Raw genomic sequence first — 17938 nt, forward strand, 5'->3', positions numbered from 1 at the left:
AGGGGGTTGTGGGGGCCCAGGGGAAGGTGGGACTAGTCCTAGACAGAACCCCAACCTCACTGGGGACAGGATTAGTGAAATCTGGCCACAAGGAAGAGGCATTAAATTACAAAGTGCTGGTTTCGTCTCCAGAGACCAGTTGGCGTTTGCTTCTGACCAAACCGAACCAACCAGAGAGTGGATTTCCTAAAAATGATGTCAGTCAAGTCCATCTCTCTGACCTTGGCTCCTGACAAGATCTCTGGCTGCCTCCTTTTATGGTAGATGGGTTTCATGTTTGGGAGAGGTACTTTTCTCAGAGATTGATGACTTCCAAATACCAACAAGATAAAATAAAGTTGTTTTGATGGGAATGAACAGGCTGATTGCAGAGATGTTGGGAGCCTGGTTGGGCAGCTTGCCACTGTTCTGCCCTTGATATTGATGACAGAGGGGGAAAAAAACCACAATTCCTGGGCTGCTCTCCTGTGGGCCGTGGCCAAAGTTACGTCAACTGTTGCTCCCTTTCTCAGAATCTTGTGTGTCTTTCAAAAAAAAAGCATCAGTCAGTCTCAAGAAGGGACGGAAACCACAGCATCAAGCCAGAGCATCACTTGGGGCTCACAGTTCTCAAAGCCACTCCACTCCCTACAGGTTAAGGTGGAGGCCAGGTAGGGCAGTCCTGGTCCCAGGTGCTGAGGGCTGCTGGCCAGTGTAGGGCTAAGGCCATCCAACAGCTCAGCGGGGAGAGTTCGCTCCAGCTTAAGGAGCGTCTGCTGTGCTGTTCCATTTCCCTGCCTCTCCTCCTCCTCCCAAATAGCTTCCCAGGGATCTTGGGAGAAAGTCCAAAATGTTCCATGTGGCCCCATGGCCCCTCAGCCTCTCCCTAGCCTTGTCTTGTGTGAGTTTTCCTCTAAGTCCCTTTTCTGCTCCTCCAGATGCACGTTGCTTCCTCCGCCTCAGGGCCTCTGCATGTGCCATTTCCTCTGCCTGAGCCTCTCTGATGAGCTTCCCATCACCTTTAAACCCCAGCATAAATGCAAATCCTCCCCTGGCCTCCCCTGGGAAGCTTCCCTGATACCTTGATTACATCACATCTTGCTTAATGATCTCATCACCCCTGTGCCTTACTAATGGGTGACTGGTGACCTCTCCTTTTCTTCTCACAGTTAGTATTTCTACTCCATGGATGTGACTGTCTGATTACTCCTGTCTCCCGCATCAGGACGCACGCTCCATGAGGGCAGGATGGGGTCTGTTTGCTACTCATTGTTGGGTCTAGCACTTAGCACAGGGGATGAGTGGAGGGCAAGACAAGAAGAGAGATGGGTCCTATCAGCTTGGGAGAGTGGCTCACAGGAAGCACGTGGAGTACAAGTGTGCCCTGCAAGCAGACGCCATGGTTGTTAGAGAGAAGGACCCTGTGGGCTGGGTGCTCAGGAAGCTTCTGGAGGTGTGATTCTGGCCTTGAAGGGCCATGTAGAGGAATAGGTGAAGTGGCCCAAAGGTGCTGGGCAGGCTTTCCTGGTGCAAATGTGGAGCCAGGGAAAAGAAGAGAACAGCCCACCTGGGTGGAGGTGTCAGGAATTGCCTGGCTCCTCCTGCCATCCTGCCAGGCTCCTTGAGAGTCAGGCCAGACATGAAGAGAGGATGGGCTTTCAGTTCTGGGAGGACTTGGTTAGAAGCCTGGCTCTAGCACTCATTCATAAGTGGGTGACCCTGGGGAGTTACTCTCCCTTTCTGGTTTTCAGTTTACTCATCTATAAAACAGGAATAAAAATATCTATCTGGAAAAGTGGTTGGCAAGACTAAAGGGAGTAGCAAACCTCTGGCACTGCCTGGTGCAGGAAAGGTACTCAATACATCTTGGTTGAATTGAACTGGATCAAGATGCCCTGGTTCCTTGAGCTTGCCTCAATGCTTTTGCCCATGTTGTTCACCATGCCTGGAAGGCCTTTCTTCCCTTCGTCCTACACTTTCAAGGCCCACCTCTGATGACACCTCTGCTGCAAAGTGGTCCTTCCTCTGGGGCCCTCAGCGTGGGCTGCTCATAGCTCTGTCACTCCCTGCCTTGCATAACAGCTGCCTTCCCTTCTGCCTTGCTCTTAGGTTATATGCTATTCAAGGCCACGTCCATGAATGGCTTTTATCTTTGCCCAGTGCCCAAAAGATGCAGATAGACTTGCCTACCGGATTTCTCACCTTCTGAGAATCTGTTCTCAGAATCAGTACCTGTTGGCTCCTCCTGCCTTAGTTTACCTCCTAGCTCCCTGACTTAGGTACTAATAGTAGGTACTGATAGGTAGTACTGATACTCTACCTATCAGTACTACCTGATTAGGTAGGTACTGATAGTCCCCTACCACTTAGATAACAATAATAAAAATAATTGTGTACATGCACAAAGCTTTTACTATGTACCAAGCACTATTCTGAATGTATTTAATGCTTATAACAACGTTTTGCAGTAAGTATATTATCATTCTCATTTTAAAGATGAGGAAACTGAGGCACAAAGAAAGTCAGCAACTGGCCAAGGTCATACAGCTAGGAAGCGGCCGGGATGACTTTGAGGCCTCACGGGTCCCGTGCCATCCAGCCCATCACCATCAAGTCTTCCTCTGCCCTTTCAGCCACCACCCACTGTCATCAGTCACTTAAATCCTCCCTGGAGTGGCCTCAGCCAGGCTTGTCTCCTCCTACACACCTCTTCTTCTTCAGACTCATCTATCCCAGTCACATGCTCTAAGATCCTGCTCAATACAGAACTGACTGGTGACTCCTTGATCATAACAAGTGGAACACAGCAGACCTGGTATACCAGAAGGATGGGGCCAGAGTCCCAAGGGCCTTGAAAGTCTGGATGAAGCACCAGGTTGGAGCTGACAGCCAGAGAAAGCCGATCTGTGGAACCTAAGCATGAACACCTCCCAGAAGCCTCTCCGCAGCCCTGCCCCAGGCCTCCACTGGTTCTTTGGGCTCTGCTCCATGTTGCAGATGCACCTGTGTAAGCAAGAGCTTTCATTTTCCTTGGATGGAGGGCGCTGGGATGGGGTGAGGGAGGCAGGGTTTATCACTAAGAATCTCTGGTGTTATCTCACTCTTCCCAGTTTTACTTGGGCCCCAAGAATCTTCACGTCTAAAAGCAAATCACAGACAGGGAGAGGAGGAGGGAGAAAAGACCATAAGCTGGCCTAAGCAAAAAGATATGGCAAAGTGAACCTCTTGCTGCTATGGGGGAAAAAAAACAACCCATTCAAAAGTGAAGAAGTAATGAGCTTCAGATGGCTGGCTGTTTCGTATCCTCTGCATTGCTGCCCCTTTTGCCCTGGCGAGCAGGGAACATGTGAGGGTTCTTGCTCTGCTGCCAGCCAGCCTTCCCTTCTGCCCAAGGCTATCATTTCAAAGAGGCATCTAGGAAGGCAATGCTAGGTTTGGGAGCATTGCTGGAGGCCCAAGGACCCTAGTCTAGGCTCCTGTAGTAGGCACTAGTGCGATAGAGCAAGGGAGGGATGAGGGGATGTGGTCCCCACATCAGAGAAGCTTCTAGCTAGTTGAGGGAAGACGGCCTTCATTACAGAAGAGCTTGGGGAGCCCTCTGACTCTGGGGAGAAGCAGGGATACTGCCCTTGGGGACCTGCTGCTCTCATAGGAGACCTAGTAACTTTGCCCTCACCCTGGGAAGCCCCCAGGCAGGTGGGGAGTGTGCGGTTCCGCCCCCATGGGCAGCTGCGTGGCCAACAGGGAACTCACAGTGGACTGTGAGCATCCCATGGGCAGCAACTCTGCCTGCATTGCCACATGGAGGGTGTGGAGTGAATACTTAAGTAATAGGATTAGACATGTACACCGAACAGAGCTGATTCCACACAATCTTCTCCCCATCTAAGACTGAGCAATGTGAGGAGAACTGGATTCTATTTATCGCTTTATCCTACCATAAGGCCTGGTGCTCAGAAAAATGTGTTGAGTTGAAGTAGAAATTTCAGCTCTAACAACAACAACAAATTATCAACAATGACAACCCTGGAGAGGCCTCACCCAGGCTTATCCCTCTCCCACACCCTCCTTCTTCAAGACTCACCCATCCTGGGCCCATGCCCTCTGCTCACTACAGAACTGATTGGTGGCTCCCTGATCACAACAGGCAGAGCACAGGAGACCAGGTATGCCAGAAGGACAGAGCCAGAGTCCCAAGGGCTTAAAAGTCTGGATGAAGCAGCAGATGGGAGCTGATGGCCAGAGGAAGACGCTCTGTGGCGGAAGAGAGGAACTGGAGGCACAGCGATCCCGTAACTTGTCCCAAGTCACACATCTAGTGGGTGGCAGAGCTGGGATACAAAAACAAGTGGTCCCGCTCCAGCTTGCATCATTAGTCTCAATTCTTCACTTCTCTATATGCACACCCTTTACCATGGGACTTTGTAATTCCTGCCTCTAAAAGAGGAGAGTATATTTCCCCCAACCTTGACTTTGGGCTAGGCCATCTGAGCAGAAATAATGTGTGCCCATTCCCAGCCTGGGCCTTGGGATGCTTTGTCTATTTCTGCTTGCTGGCACTTCTGGCAGCAACGTGAGATGGCTAGTCCACTGACCCCAGGAAAAGAGTGAGAGATATTCGGAGCAGAGCTGCCCCAGCTGAGTTGCCCCAGCCCAACCTAGCTGAGGTCAGCACCCCCAAACTCACAAGCAAGCCCAGTGAGCCCAGCGGAGCCACTCACTTGAGCTTAGCTTGGACCAGTTCACTCCCCGACCCTCAGCTGACCCCAGATATGTGAACTAAACAATTATATTATTGTGTGCCACTGAGATTTGGGGGGATTATTTGTTACAGGACATTATTATAGCAATTGATAATTGATGCAGCTTAGCTCTTAAGTGATGGACCATCAGGGAGGAGGAGGAATAATTTCACAGAGTGATTGGACAAAGACAAGGAGAAGAGGAGCTGAGGATCTCTGGGGACTCGTGGTTTCTGGGGTAGTACCCCAATCATTTCCTACTCAAGATCTCATCAGGAAGGCCCAACATTAGGCAGAGCTGGGCCCGGGCCTACCCTGTCAGGGAGAAGTGTGGCCTAACAAGTAAATCACCGCCTCTTCCTGCCTCAGCCATGCACCGGGCCTGATGGCTGGGTTGTCCTGAATCACTCAGGGAATGGCAGACACAGACCCACAGCCAGCCAGGCACCCAACACGGATTCTGGGCTCTGGAGCAGCTCTGTGCAGAACGGAGCCTCCAGAGCATGAGGCCTCCTTCATCTCATTTTTTCTCTTTCCAGTTGCTAGGGGGCATGACACGAACTCCCTGTTAGACAAGCTACCATTGGGTCAAAGGTGGTGTGTAGCAAATATGTTATTAGGGAGGGGGAACTTCTTCTTTTTTTTTTTTTTTTTTTGAGACAGAGTCTCGTTCTGTCGCCCAGACTGCAGTACAATGGTGTAATCTCGGCTCACTGCAACTTCCGCCTCCCAGGTTCAAGCAATTCTCCTGCCTCAGCCTTCCAAGTAGCTGGGACTACAGGCATGTGCTACCACGCCTGGCTAATTTTTGTATTTTTAGTAGAGACAGGGTTTCATCATATTGGCCAGCCTAGTCTTGAACTCCTGACCTCAAGTGATCTACCTGCCTCGGCCTCCCAAAGTGCTGGGATTACAGACGTGAGCCACTGGCACCCAGCCAGGATTTTATCTTTAAGAACAAGCAGGAATTTTCCAGATCAAATAATCTATTAGCCTCCAAACTTTATCTACAGTGAATCCCACATTTTTTGAACAAAATATATACATGAAAAGTAGACACAAGAAGTGGATGTTGGGGTTAGGACTAGGGGGTAGGGAGGAATTTCCCACCCTCAGTAGCAGACCTAAGATGCCTCGCTGAAACCTTAGGGTTTCCTGGAACACAGTCTGAGAACTGCTCTGTCAACTTTAAAAAGCTTGTTGCTATAAGTGAGAAGACTAAGGCCCAGAGCGGGGTAGAAATGTGTCCAAGGTCAACAGCCTCTCTTCATACTTATCTATGTTCACCACCACTCCTTCTGTGTTAGTCCCCTCTACGGCCCTTCAGTTCAGTAAACCTCTATTTGGGGTCTATGGAGCTCCAGGTTGCATGGTAAGAAGTGAGGACACCAAGCTGGCTGAGACATGACTTACGGTGTTCAGAGCTTACAGCCCCACTGGGCAGGCAACAGACATGTTTATAAGTCAACAGAGCCTGAAGTGAAGCCAAGAGAAGTTTGGTCTGGGGTGGGGTGATCTGAGTTCTAATCTCGGCTTTGTCATTAACTCGGCTGGATGTCCATTGAGAGCCCCGATGCCTCTCTGGGCCTCAGCTTCCCCATCTGTAAAATGAGAGGCTCCTGCTTTGTAACATCGAAGACCCAACACGGCACATGTCAGTGAGGTTCCCTTGGGCAGACGCCAGCTGACTTCCAGTTGTCGGCACTCGAGCATCTGTCTTGAGTCTCAGCAAACAATTTAGAATTGGAAACCAGGCAGTGTGGAGGAATGCAAACTCATCTTAATGTTGGCCGGAGCCAAGTGCATTTAGGAAGGGAAATCTCCAGGCAAAAACGATAATATTTTGCATTCCCAAGCCAAGGAAAGAACGAAAGAAAATCACCATCAAACGTTTGGCATTGTCCAGGGCCCAGCTCTCTCTCTCCCTTTGCCTGCACCATGGAGACTTGGCTGGGCGCTCCTGCCCTGGCTGGGGCTTCTGGACACACCCAGATGTCAGAAAGACAGAGGCCTTGGTGGGGGTCCAGGAGATGTGGTCACCTTTCCACAGAAAGCACAGCCTAGCCCCAGAGCTGGACTGTGCTGCTGAAACCTCGATGAGGAGACTTAGGGCAAGTGGGCAGGAGGGCACCATGGCTGCCATCAGACCCCCTCTTAATTCAAAACTTGCGGACACCAGGCAGGGAGCACCAGCTCCTCTGAGGCATGACTGTGGCCTTGGAACGACAGAGGCTTCTCAATCTCCCTGAGGTCTTCTAGGAACGGTCCCTGGGGGGACGGGGCTGGAGGGCAGAACGCTAAGGTCAAAGGCCACAGGATGAACTTCTGACTTTAGGACAGCTGGTTCCAGGACTCAGCAAAGGGGACATGGGAGTATAACAGCCCCTCCTGAGTGCTGAGACCACTGTGGTGAGAACTAGTTTGGACATCAGAAGACCTGGTTTCTCGACTGGCTATGTGACCTGAAACAAATACCTTCCCTCTCTGGACCTCTGTCTCCTCTTCTAGAAAATGAGGAAGTAGGGCCAGGTGGTCTAAAAACATTTCCAGTACTGAGGTTCTGAGTCTGCGTGTTCCTCCTCCTCTGGACTTACTTCCAAATCCATCTCTCCTCAGAGGGGAGAAGCAGGCAGACTGGCACTGGGGGCACTCCCGTGGGCAGGCCAACGGCCAGTGCCTCCGCAAGTATCTATCAGACTGGCTTTTGGGACTGAGGTCATTCCCTCCTTCCCCTCTAGCACTTGGGTCCAAACAAGTGTCCCTCAGCCTCAAGCCCCCCATGAAAGTGAGCTGTAACCCCTCTCCCCACGGCTTAGCACCCAGCCGGGCCTGCCCTTCTGCTACAGTTGCAGGCTGCCACTGGGGCCGGCCTGGTGATGCCAAGCCAGTTCTTACCACCCTGATACCCTCCTGTGCTCTAGAGAAAACTTAACCAAACTTGGGTCTTTCCAGGAGAGGGATGCATCCCTCCTCTTTACTCTTGCAAAAGACCCCCCTGTTTTCTAGCTTCTCTGATCAACTCGTCAGCATCTTACTTCTCTACCAAATGACTACCCCTGGGTGGACTGCTCGTCTCTCTGCTAACTGGGCCTTATCCCCCTGTCTTTTTTCTGAAGGAAGCGCTATGGAGTCTCTCCTATTCCTTATTCCTCCAACTATAATATCACCGCCAGCCACTGGCCTTCCTCATCTCTGGATGTGTCTCTTGGCTTCCCCAGCCTTTGTGCAGGTCAGAACGCAGCTCACTGGAGAAGACGGGGAGGAATAATGGGAGGAAGAAATTGTGTCTTCTGATGGAGTCTAGAGAAAGGGGAGGGGTTCAAGGGATGGAGGGTGCTGTCCATTTGAAGGCTGGATAGAGAGACTGGCCACAGAAGGGAAAGGAGAAGGATTTCAGCAGCACGGAGGGCTTCTGTGGAAAAGCATCATCTGTCCCCATGGTATGAGCACACCCCTCATTTCTTAGCGGAATCTCTGGGAGAGATTATCTCATTTGGGAAACAGCACGTCCCCAGTCCACACCCACTGCTGCTTCTGGCAGGGAGCGGCTCTGAGCACGCCAGTGGTTTGAGGCAAGGCCTGTGTCATGGAGCTGCAGCCACAGTGTCCACCTTCCCTGGGAGGAGAAGCCCTAGATAGGGATGTGCTCACATGCCCTCTCGAATGTTAAGCATGTGAAAAAGAACACACCAGGAAGCAGAGAGCTCTCTCATGTGTGTCATGAGGGGCTGGGAGCCATCACTAGGTGATTTCCAGGGTCTGCTTCAGCTGAGAGTCTTGAACATTCAGCTGGCCTTGATGTGGATGCTCAGAAAGAGTGAAGCAGGTGCTGCCTGCCGCCAGGGGTGAGCTTCTCAGATGAACTTGATATTCATCCAAGAAGGGCCTAAGTAGAGGGACGCAGGGCAGCCTGCCATTCACCAACTGTCCTCTGTCAATTCCACCTCCCCTTTCAGCCAGGCCCTGGCGCATCCTCATCACACACACTGGGTGCCTGCAACCTTGGAGCACCCTGACCCTGGCCTGCCTCCCTCTCTTCTACTTCAGTCTTGTCATCTCATCAAAAGCCTTGCCTGTTATCTGTCCCATCCCCTCAATGTCCTGTTCTATGGTAGATAAACTAATGCTTGTTAACAAGTGACTTATCACAACAGCCTCCCCTCAGCCATCAAAAGCATTTGCAGCTCTATATGAGGAAGAATTCTCCAAATCAGAAAAAAACAATCAATCTTGGGCTGGGCAGCCTGTGGAGGAGTGAGGGTCCCTTCCCTGGGGTTGCAGAGGAGAACAAATGTCGGCTAGGGCAGGTGGCGTGTAGGCTGAAACAGAGACTCACAGAAGCATCCGGAGACAGGGAGACAGAGAACGAGCAAGGGCTGGTGAGAGCCTCCGCTGTCCTTTGTATCTTTTTCTGAGAACTCAGGAGTTTGCCAATGGGCTGGTTAAGCAGATGTCAAGCTCAAGGAAAACAGGCCTAAAACTTTAAAGCAGCAAACAGCACATTGAGATTGACTGTAATTAACATTGTTTTTCCTCCGAGCCCTGGACAGCCATCTCATGCCTTCAGAGAATACATGGATCATCTTCTTCAAGAACAAGGGTCATGGCTGGGTGCGGTGGCTCACACCTATAATCCTAGCACTTTGGGAGGCAGATTGCCTGAGCTCAGGAGTTCGAGACCAGCCTGGGCAACATGGTGAAACCCCGTCTCTACTAAAATACAAAAAATTAGCTGGGCCTAGTGGCAGGCGTCTGTAATCTCACCTACTCGGGAGGCTGAGGTAGGAGAATTGCTTGAACCCAGGAGGCAGAGGTTGCAGTAAGCCAAGATCGCGCCACTGCACTCCAACCCGGGTGACAGATGGAGACCCCGTCTCCGTAAAAACCAAAAACAAAAACAAGGGTCACAGTTTTATGAAAACTAGTGTATTCTTCCATCTTACATCATTTATCATTTTCTCTGTGTAGGAAAAGTGATCAAAATGGACCTCCTCTTTTTTTTTTGAGATAGAGTCTTGCTCTGTCTGAGCGAGTGTGTGGGGCCTTGGCCTCAACATGGCCCGAGCTCCTGAGGACCCCATATTTCACCCCACCCAGCCCAGGCCTGACCTTTGAGCCCCACAATCAATTTCCTGGCTGCTTATAGGACATTTCACTTGGATGTCTCATAGCATCTCACATTTCACATGCTGGAAAAGGAACCCAGGTTTTCGCTTCTTAAATGGTTTTGTCCCCATTGCAGGAAATGGCATTACCACCCACCAGATGGCTCAAGCCAGAAGCTTGGAAGTCATTCCTTATGATTTTCCTTCACTTCCCATCAGCAAATCCTGCAAGTTCTAGCCCTCCCTTCCCTCCAATGTGCCCACTCCTCTCTGTCTCTTCTGCCATACTTGGACTAAGCCATCCTCTTCATTTTGTATTTGGACTTGCACTAGAGTTTTCCAACTGGTCCCTCATTCCAATTTTGCTCAGCTTCAAGCTATGCTCTTTGCAGCAGCCACAGTGATCTTTCAACAGTGTGAACTAGATCCTGGCTCTGCCTAAAGCCCCCGAGAGTCCCTCCATTGCATTTAGAATAGATTCTAGACCCTTCCCAGGGCCCACCAGGCCCTGCGGATTTGCTTTCTCACTTACTACCTTCCAGCTTCACCGTCTTCCTCTCTGTTCCTCAGATACACCAAGCTGTTTCCCACTTTGAGATCTTTGCATTTGCAGTCCCCTTTGTCTGGAACATTCTTCCCCAAGAACTTTGCTCAGCTGGCTCCTTCTCAACCTCCAGTTTTAACGTCATGGCCTCTGAGAAAGGAGAATCCATTGCTATGGAGAATCTGTTCTTCTCCCTCACAACATCTTCTTTATGTATTTTACAATTAAAAATAATTACAGGTGGTTATAAGAGCTGTTTGCCTACTTGGACACTGTCTCCTCTCTCACTGGAGTTTAAGTTCCACAAAGGAAGGGACTAATGTGTGCTGGAGTCTGCATACAAGAGCTGATTGTGTGCACTCTTCCCATTCAGTGATGTCATGTTGGCAGCTTGAAAACGACCATGGTGGGAGGATTTACATCACGGTAATTGGCAAATACTACAAATAAGAATGATAGGAATTCTTTCTATCCCATCCCAAGAGCCAGAATCAGTGTGTCTGTCTCCCCACTTTATCCTTAGCATCTAGAACAATGCCTAGCTCACAATAGGTGATCTATATACATTTGTTAAATGAGACGGAAAAAATGAATAGAAGTATTCAGGCTTCTAAGACACTAACCTGCCAATAAGGGGTTAAAGGGGAAAGTGATAGAGCCTCAGGGAGGGAAGGAACTTAGAGTACTGGATTTGGCTTCAGAAATCCTGGTTCTATTGCCAGTATGGTTTCTAAATTGCTTTGCAACTTTGGACCAGTTTCTTACTTCACATGGCCCTCAGTTGCCTTATCTGTGAAAGGCACACACAGGACTCGATGCTTTAAGTCCCTGTGTAGGATTTTTAAAAGCCCATTTATGTACACCTTTATCGCTTTCTTTACCCGCCCCCCCCCCCCACCCCCTTCCTGAGGTCACTTTACTACACAACTGCAGAGGATGCTGTTTACATTGTAGTTGATGTAAATCATGTAGCGCACAGCCGGTACAGCTGTACGTGGCGGCCCTGCCCGCACTGATTCTGGCTTCAGGCCATTTTAACTGGAGCTGAATTGGACAGTGAGTCCCTCCCTTTCCTGGCATACTAACCATCTCAAAGAGCTCAGACAGTTTGGTTTTGGTTTTCCAACTCCTAAGCTTGTCTCCTGCTTGTCATGGGTGTGTGGATCAAGAGCCCTGTGCATGTGGGATGAGCCCCAGCCCAGAGAGTATTTGGGCAAAATAAGAGCAAGACAAGGCTCAGGATATGCAATTTGTGGCAGGGCTTTCCCTCAGACGAGAGGAAGTAGGGTGAAGAGGACTCAGAGAACTACTGGGCCAGTCTGCCCTGCTCTTTGAATGCAAACTAAAAAAAGGAATTGTGGGGGCCCTTCCCTTCTAAGCCTGCAGGGCCCGCCCTCCAGTGGATATACCCACACCCATCTGAAAAGTTCTCTGGCTGCATGGAATTTAACATAGATCCACCAGATGCCATTGTCTAGGCTTGGTGGGGATGGCGGACTTTGGGGAGTGGAAGTGTTTTTGTTCTCTGAGGGTTATGCAGAGGTCTTTTTGGTTTCCAGTACAGGCCAATTTTTCATGGTTGCAAAACCATCTCAAATGTCTACTGCTACTTTTAGGTCCTTAAAGGAGTCAAGGGCTCATGACTCCATCTGCCTTTGCTAGAAAATGAAGGACTACCATGCAAAGTGGTGAGCCCCCATCACTGGAGGGATGCAAGCCTAGGGTGGCCATTTGTTTGGGATGTTCAGGCTCTGTTAAGGGCCCTCCCAGGCAGACCCTTGGTGCTGAGGCCTCTCAGGGAACCCCTGAGGCCCAGGACCCCTCATGAACCTGTGGATGAGGAAGGGCCAACCCCGCACTGAGTGTACCCATTGTTTGGAAATAGAGTCCCTGTTGTCAACTTCTTTCTCCTGTTACATCTGGGTTTACAATCAGGATTGAGGTTCTGGCTCAGGAAATGTTCATGGCAGCATGGAAGCATAGCCCCTAAAGGGCTTTTAGAAACATGAAGGCCAAACATTTATTTTAGAAGAGATCGAATGGAAGTCTTAAGAGGTTTGGATTCTGGCTCTTTTGTTTAGCAGCAGATGTATGACCTTGGGCAAGACACTTGACCTCTCAGAATTGTAGTCTCTGGAGTCAGACTGCCTGGCTTCAAACGCCAGGCTGTGACTTTATCATCCGGGTGATCTTGGCTAAGTTACTTAACTTCTATGTTAGCTAGTATTACTGTTGCCATTAACTGTCGAGACCAGTGTTGAAACCTTATGTCAGTGGAACAGGCTCCTAATATGGACTTTGTTAGGCTCAGACTCAGTCTCTCCACCTGTGCAATGGGTTTCATGTCATCTCCCAAGCCACCAGGACAGATTCTGGTTTGGTGGTTCCCAGGGATTGGACTGTAATCTGGGGTCTATGTTCAGCTCCCACCATCTTTTCTGGGCACTCCCAGCTCCTTCTCGGGTGCTAAACAACATGGCCACATTCTGTGGCATATAGATGATGTCTGAATCACTATCCTTTTGTGGGAAATGAGGCATTTAACATTTCCGCTGCATGCCCCCGCCCCCTTGTTTCCTAGGAAGTCCCATTATATAACTAGGTTTTCACTGTGTAAAAACAAGGCCATTCGCCTGTCTCCTTGTGTCATCTCAGAGTCATAGTAAATAGTGATGAATAGCATGGGGCCAGCTGGGCGGACCTGGACTGCCTGCTGTGAGCCAATTTACTCCTTTCTAAGGTTCCCCTCCCTTCCAGAGCCCTTCCTCCCTTCAGCAACCTTCCTCGCTCTGCCCATTTGTAAGCGATGCTCAATGGCCACCAACCTCTTCTTGTCTGGAAAGAAAGCCTTTGATAACAAGTGGACAGGGAAAAGTCAGGACTGAATGTATACCTAACTAGTAGCCTGGGGTTGTAAGAAGGAGGATTGGCTTATCTAAAAGGAGTGATTGATTAGTAAATGGGATTTCTAGCAACTGTGACAGGCTGGTGGGGAGATTTTAACTGATTGATTGATTCATTCTTGAACTATTTATCACTTGTGTACTCTGCCTAAGCACTGTTCTGGGCCCTGGGATGCGTAAGTAAACTCAACAGACAAAAATCTTTGCTCTCAGGATTACATTCCATTGGAGCAGGCAATATACAACATGAATAAATAAAACAGGTAATAATGTGAGATAGTATTAAAAGCCTCGGAGAGACTAAAGCAGGGAAGGGGGATAGGAGGGGAGTTTATGCATGTGAATGCATGCAGGGGGGTTGAATTTTAGGTAGGAGCCCGAGGCAAGGCCTCAATGGGAGAAGCATGTTGGAGTAAAGACCTGCAGGAAGTGAGAAAGGTTCTTGGGGAAGAGCATTCGAAGCAGAAGAAACAGCAAGTGCAAAGTCCAAGGTGCCTGATGTGTTTGAAGAACAGCCCGGAGGCCCCAGGGGTGGAGCGGAGTGAGCCAGTGGGGAAGGCACAGAGGATGAAGTCAGAAATGCAGGAGAGCCAGATCACACGGGACCTCTTACTCAGAGTAAGCGGGGAGCCCTGGAGGGTTTAGAGCGGCGCAGGGACATGACATGATGTGACCTACATTCTGGTGGCAGTCCTCTGGCTGCTGGGTGGGAGAGCCTCAAGGTACAAGGGCAGATGCAAGGAGGCCAGTGAGGGGGCTGTGGCCACAGGCCATGGGAGCTTTTCTGTCCCCTGACCCCTCATGTAACCTGCCTTCTGGTCTTCCTCTTTTGGGCTGAGCAGAGTGGGGAAGATAGATGGGAGATCAGAGCCTTCACACAAAGGTGATGTGGGGCCAGCCTGGGTGGGGGGTGGGGGTGAGGGGCTGGGTTTCAGATGGGCTAGAATGCAGACAGATCTACGCTGAAAAGAGAGGACATTATGTAGCCCAGAAATATGTGCAATTATTATTATGTGTTTATTAAAAATTTTTTAAAAGAGAGTTAAGAGCGGTGATACTCTCAGTGGCAACTGGGACATGTTCAGGACGATGGTAGGGCCTGCTGGCAAGCCTGCCGGTGCCTTTGCCCCTGGCTGGCTTCACCATCAGCAGCAAGCACATTCCACAGCTGATGTTTGGCTTGTGGTCTGGCCTGGCCCTCTGGTTGGTTTCTTCTGTTCTAAAAGGCTTTTAAAGTCAGAATTTGAATTCTCTTTAAGTTTGGGGCATGAATCACTGCTTCTGGGCCTGAAAAGGGGTGGAGGGATAGAGGCTCTGTGCCGTGGGGCGCTCCCTCTCACTCAGGCCCGCACCACTGAGGCACATCTGTGTGAAAGCTCCCAGTCAAACCACTCCAAGTCCGACTACTCGCTTGCACGCTCCCAAGCAACATTCTCCACTGCCTGAGGGCCACCTCCACCTGCCCACGAGCACTGCAAAGTCAACGTTCAGGCCTGACTCAACTTCCCCTGTCAAACCTCTCATCCTCTCATGTCTCTCTTCAGGTTGGTGACACCGTCCTTGGTCTCCCAGACACCTTTCCTTCTCTGGTGACCAGGCCCTGTTAAATTCTATCCCCCTGGGTTCACTCCTTTTGCATCTCACCACCTCATTTCACTCTGGTGTCCCCTTGCTGGGTCACTGCAGTAGCCATCGTATCATTCTACCTGCTCCCCATCGTAGCCCTGCTGTATCCAGCCTCCGCCTCCCACCTGAGGAAGCTCCTCCAAGCACAGATAGAACATGTTACTGCTCTCCCTCAAAAACCTTCCATGGCTCCCATCTGCTAAATCCAAATGCCTTAGTTGGCTTTTGGTTTCCTCTCAGAGGCCTCAGCCCACTGTTCTGTTCTTGCCATTCCTCACAGCACACACTCCGGCATCCTGCCCACCAAACCTCAGGCAGTTTACCCAGGTGAACTCTCTCCCTAACCCTCTTGCTGCCAGACCCAATCCTTCTTGCATTTACAAATAATCTCTCTCCCACCTCTCAAATCCCAGAGTCCTTTATCTGTAGCTGGCTCACAGTCATTACTTCCTCCCTTACATTGTAGTTATTTATCCAAAAATCTCTCTCCTGCTAAACCACAAGCTCCTTGAAAGGCAGGAGTTATTATCTCTTCTCATCTTTTATCCACCAGAGCCTCTCCCAGGGCCTGATTCCAAAGGCTATTGTGCTATTACCTCCTGGAGTGCATGTGCAAAGAAATTTAAGACATCTACCCTGCCCTTAAATAGCTTTCCATTTACCTGGACAGAGAGTTCTTTGGTTCATTCAACACATCTTAACTGAGCACCTGCTATGTCTGGCGCTGTGCAAGACCCGGGGATACAGTGGCTAATTACAGATATGGTCCCTGTTCTCCTGGTGCTCCCTCTTCAGTAGGGGAGATGTCCAGGCAACTGGAATACTGTATGGCGGGGGAAGTACAGGACACCTTGGAATCACACAAGTGGGGCCCCACTTGACTGATTGAGGAGGTCAGGGGAGGTTTTCAGGAGGAAGTGGCAAGCAGAGACCTGAAGAATAAGTTGGGGGCAGCCAGGAGAAATGAGGCAGAGGGTAGAATCAGACATAGGCAACAACAGGAGTGAAGGCCAGGGACAGCTCAGTGTGTTTAAGAAACTAAGAAGCTCAGTCTCATTGGGGCTGCTGTTGGCGTGTGCAGGTGCCCAAACGTATGGCTCTGTTAGAGGTGAGTCCTGAATGCAGGCCAGGGCTGGCCATTCCTACCTGGTCTGGTTGGCTCTGTCAAAGAGTCTGGACTCAACCCAATGGTAGTAGAGAGCTACTGAGGATTTAAGGAGGAAAGTAAGACAACTCTGTTTGTTTTTGAGCCTCACTTTGACAGCTGTGGAGAAAGCTCTGGATGAATGGGGGCAAGAGGGACAATGAAACCTGAGCTGGGGACCTCAGGGAGGTCCTAGGTGTCCCCCTGCTTGTCCCACCCCGCAGGCCGGCCTCCTCCTCCTTGTTGATGGAGTATTCCTTCCTCACCCAGCCTGGGCTTGGCGTTGTCAGTGTCCCATCCTGAGTCAGGTGCTTCCTTCACCTGAACCCTCACTTCAACTTCAGCAGGGCCCAAGATCACAGGGTTGGAATGACCCTGATGGACTTCGACTAACCCCTGCCAACATCTCTGAGAAACTCAGAGAACCCCCCACCCCAGTGCTGGTGCATCTGTCTGTGGACAGCTCTGACTGGCCTCCTCAGCCAAATCAATTTATCTATAGCTCCTCTTTGGTTTTTCTGGTCTCCACCTTGGGGCCACACAGGGATCAAGTAGCTTATGCCTTGTAGGGGACATAGAGAGTATCACCAATTAATCACTCCACACCTACCAGCTCCAATCTGCAAAGTCCACGTTGCACTCAGCTTCTCCAACTCTCAAGCTGTGTCTCCAGCCCAACCCAGCTGTGAATCCTGTGGCACTGCAGGCTGGGCAGTTCCAGAAGGACTGAGAGTCAGGAGAACTGGTTAAATCTTGGCTTTACCACTGGCGTTGTGTGACCCTAGGCAAGTCATTTTCCTTCCCTGGAGAGTGTTTGGGTTTTTTTGCTTGACTGGGGCTGGGTTTACATTATACCAGTGATCCTCCATCTTGGATGTCCATTAGAATTATTGGACAGCTTCAAAAAATGTCCGTGCTGGGCCCCAATGTGGAGAGTGATGATGTGTTCTGGGGTGGGGTCTGCACGACAGTTTTCTTCTACATCATCGTTCTCACCCTCACCGAGGATGGAGGACCACTGGATCTGCTGGTCCCTGCCTTCCCTCCTAGTGCTGACCCTCTACAATTCCATGCCAGAATGAGATGCGAAGCCCATGTGGGCAGGTGAACAGGAGTCACCCCTTATTTAGAAGTGCTGACCCTGGAGGACTATGCCAATACAAACACTTGGGGCTGCCAAAAGGCCAGGAATTTTAAGTCCCAGCTTCTCAAGTCTGCCAAGGTGGAAGCTCCAGAGCCCAATGTTGAAGATGCAGAGATCCCCTAAAAAGATTCCCAAAGCAGTCTTGAGGCAATAACTGGAGACAGAAGTATCTTAATTCCATGGCTTACAAATGACCTCACAGCTCTGGCGTGTGCCTTTAGAACTGCTCCACAGACACCCCTGCCCTCCATGTACATCAGTGTTTGGAATGAGCCCTGCAGTCTGTGGGATCTGTGGGGCGCCTTCTCCATGTTTCTTGAGGCAGAGACCGCGCTTTATCTAATTTGGAATTCCCAGAACTTGGAGGTGCCTGGGCCTTAGTGGGTGCTCAGCACATGCTGGTGAAATGGACAGGCCACTTGGTTTTTTTCATCTGTAAAGTGGGATCATGGTGTCTTCCTTGCCAAACAACAGGCCCACGGGGAGAGCCATGTGAGCAGGGTCGGTTTGATGAGCGCTTGGCCTGTACAGTGGCTGAGGGCCTCATGTTCAGAAAGGCCCTGCACTTGGTGAATGCCCTGCTGTGGCCATCTAGAAATTCTTAGTAATTTTAAAACAAGGCGTCTCACATTTTCATTTTGCACTGGGTCCTTCAGATTAAGTAACTGGTCCTGCATGTGTCGTATGTGGTTTGAATAAACTCAGAGAACCCTGCCTACAAACTATTGATGGGACTTTATTATGGCCACCA

At 50.2% G+C, this 17938-nt stretch overlaps 1 protein-coding gene across 4 annotated transcripts in view; it reads right to left on the minus strand.

Annotated features, from left to right (window-relative positions):
* The window catches only part of ITGA11 (integrin subunit alpha 11), a 133248-nt gene that overhangs the window by 108412 nt on the left and 6898 nt on the right, over window positions 1-17938 (minus strand). The window lies entirely within an intron of this gene.

This window comes from Gorilla gorilla, chromosome 16 (genome assembly GCF_029281585.2).
Source record: "Gorilla gorilla gorilla isolate KB3781 chromosome 16, NHGRI_mGorGor1-v2.1_pri, whole genome shotgun sequence".
NCBI lineage: Eukaryota > Metazoa > Chordata > Mammalia > Primates > Hominidae > Gorilla > Gorilla gorilla.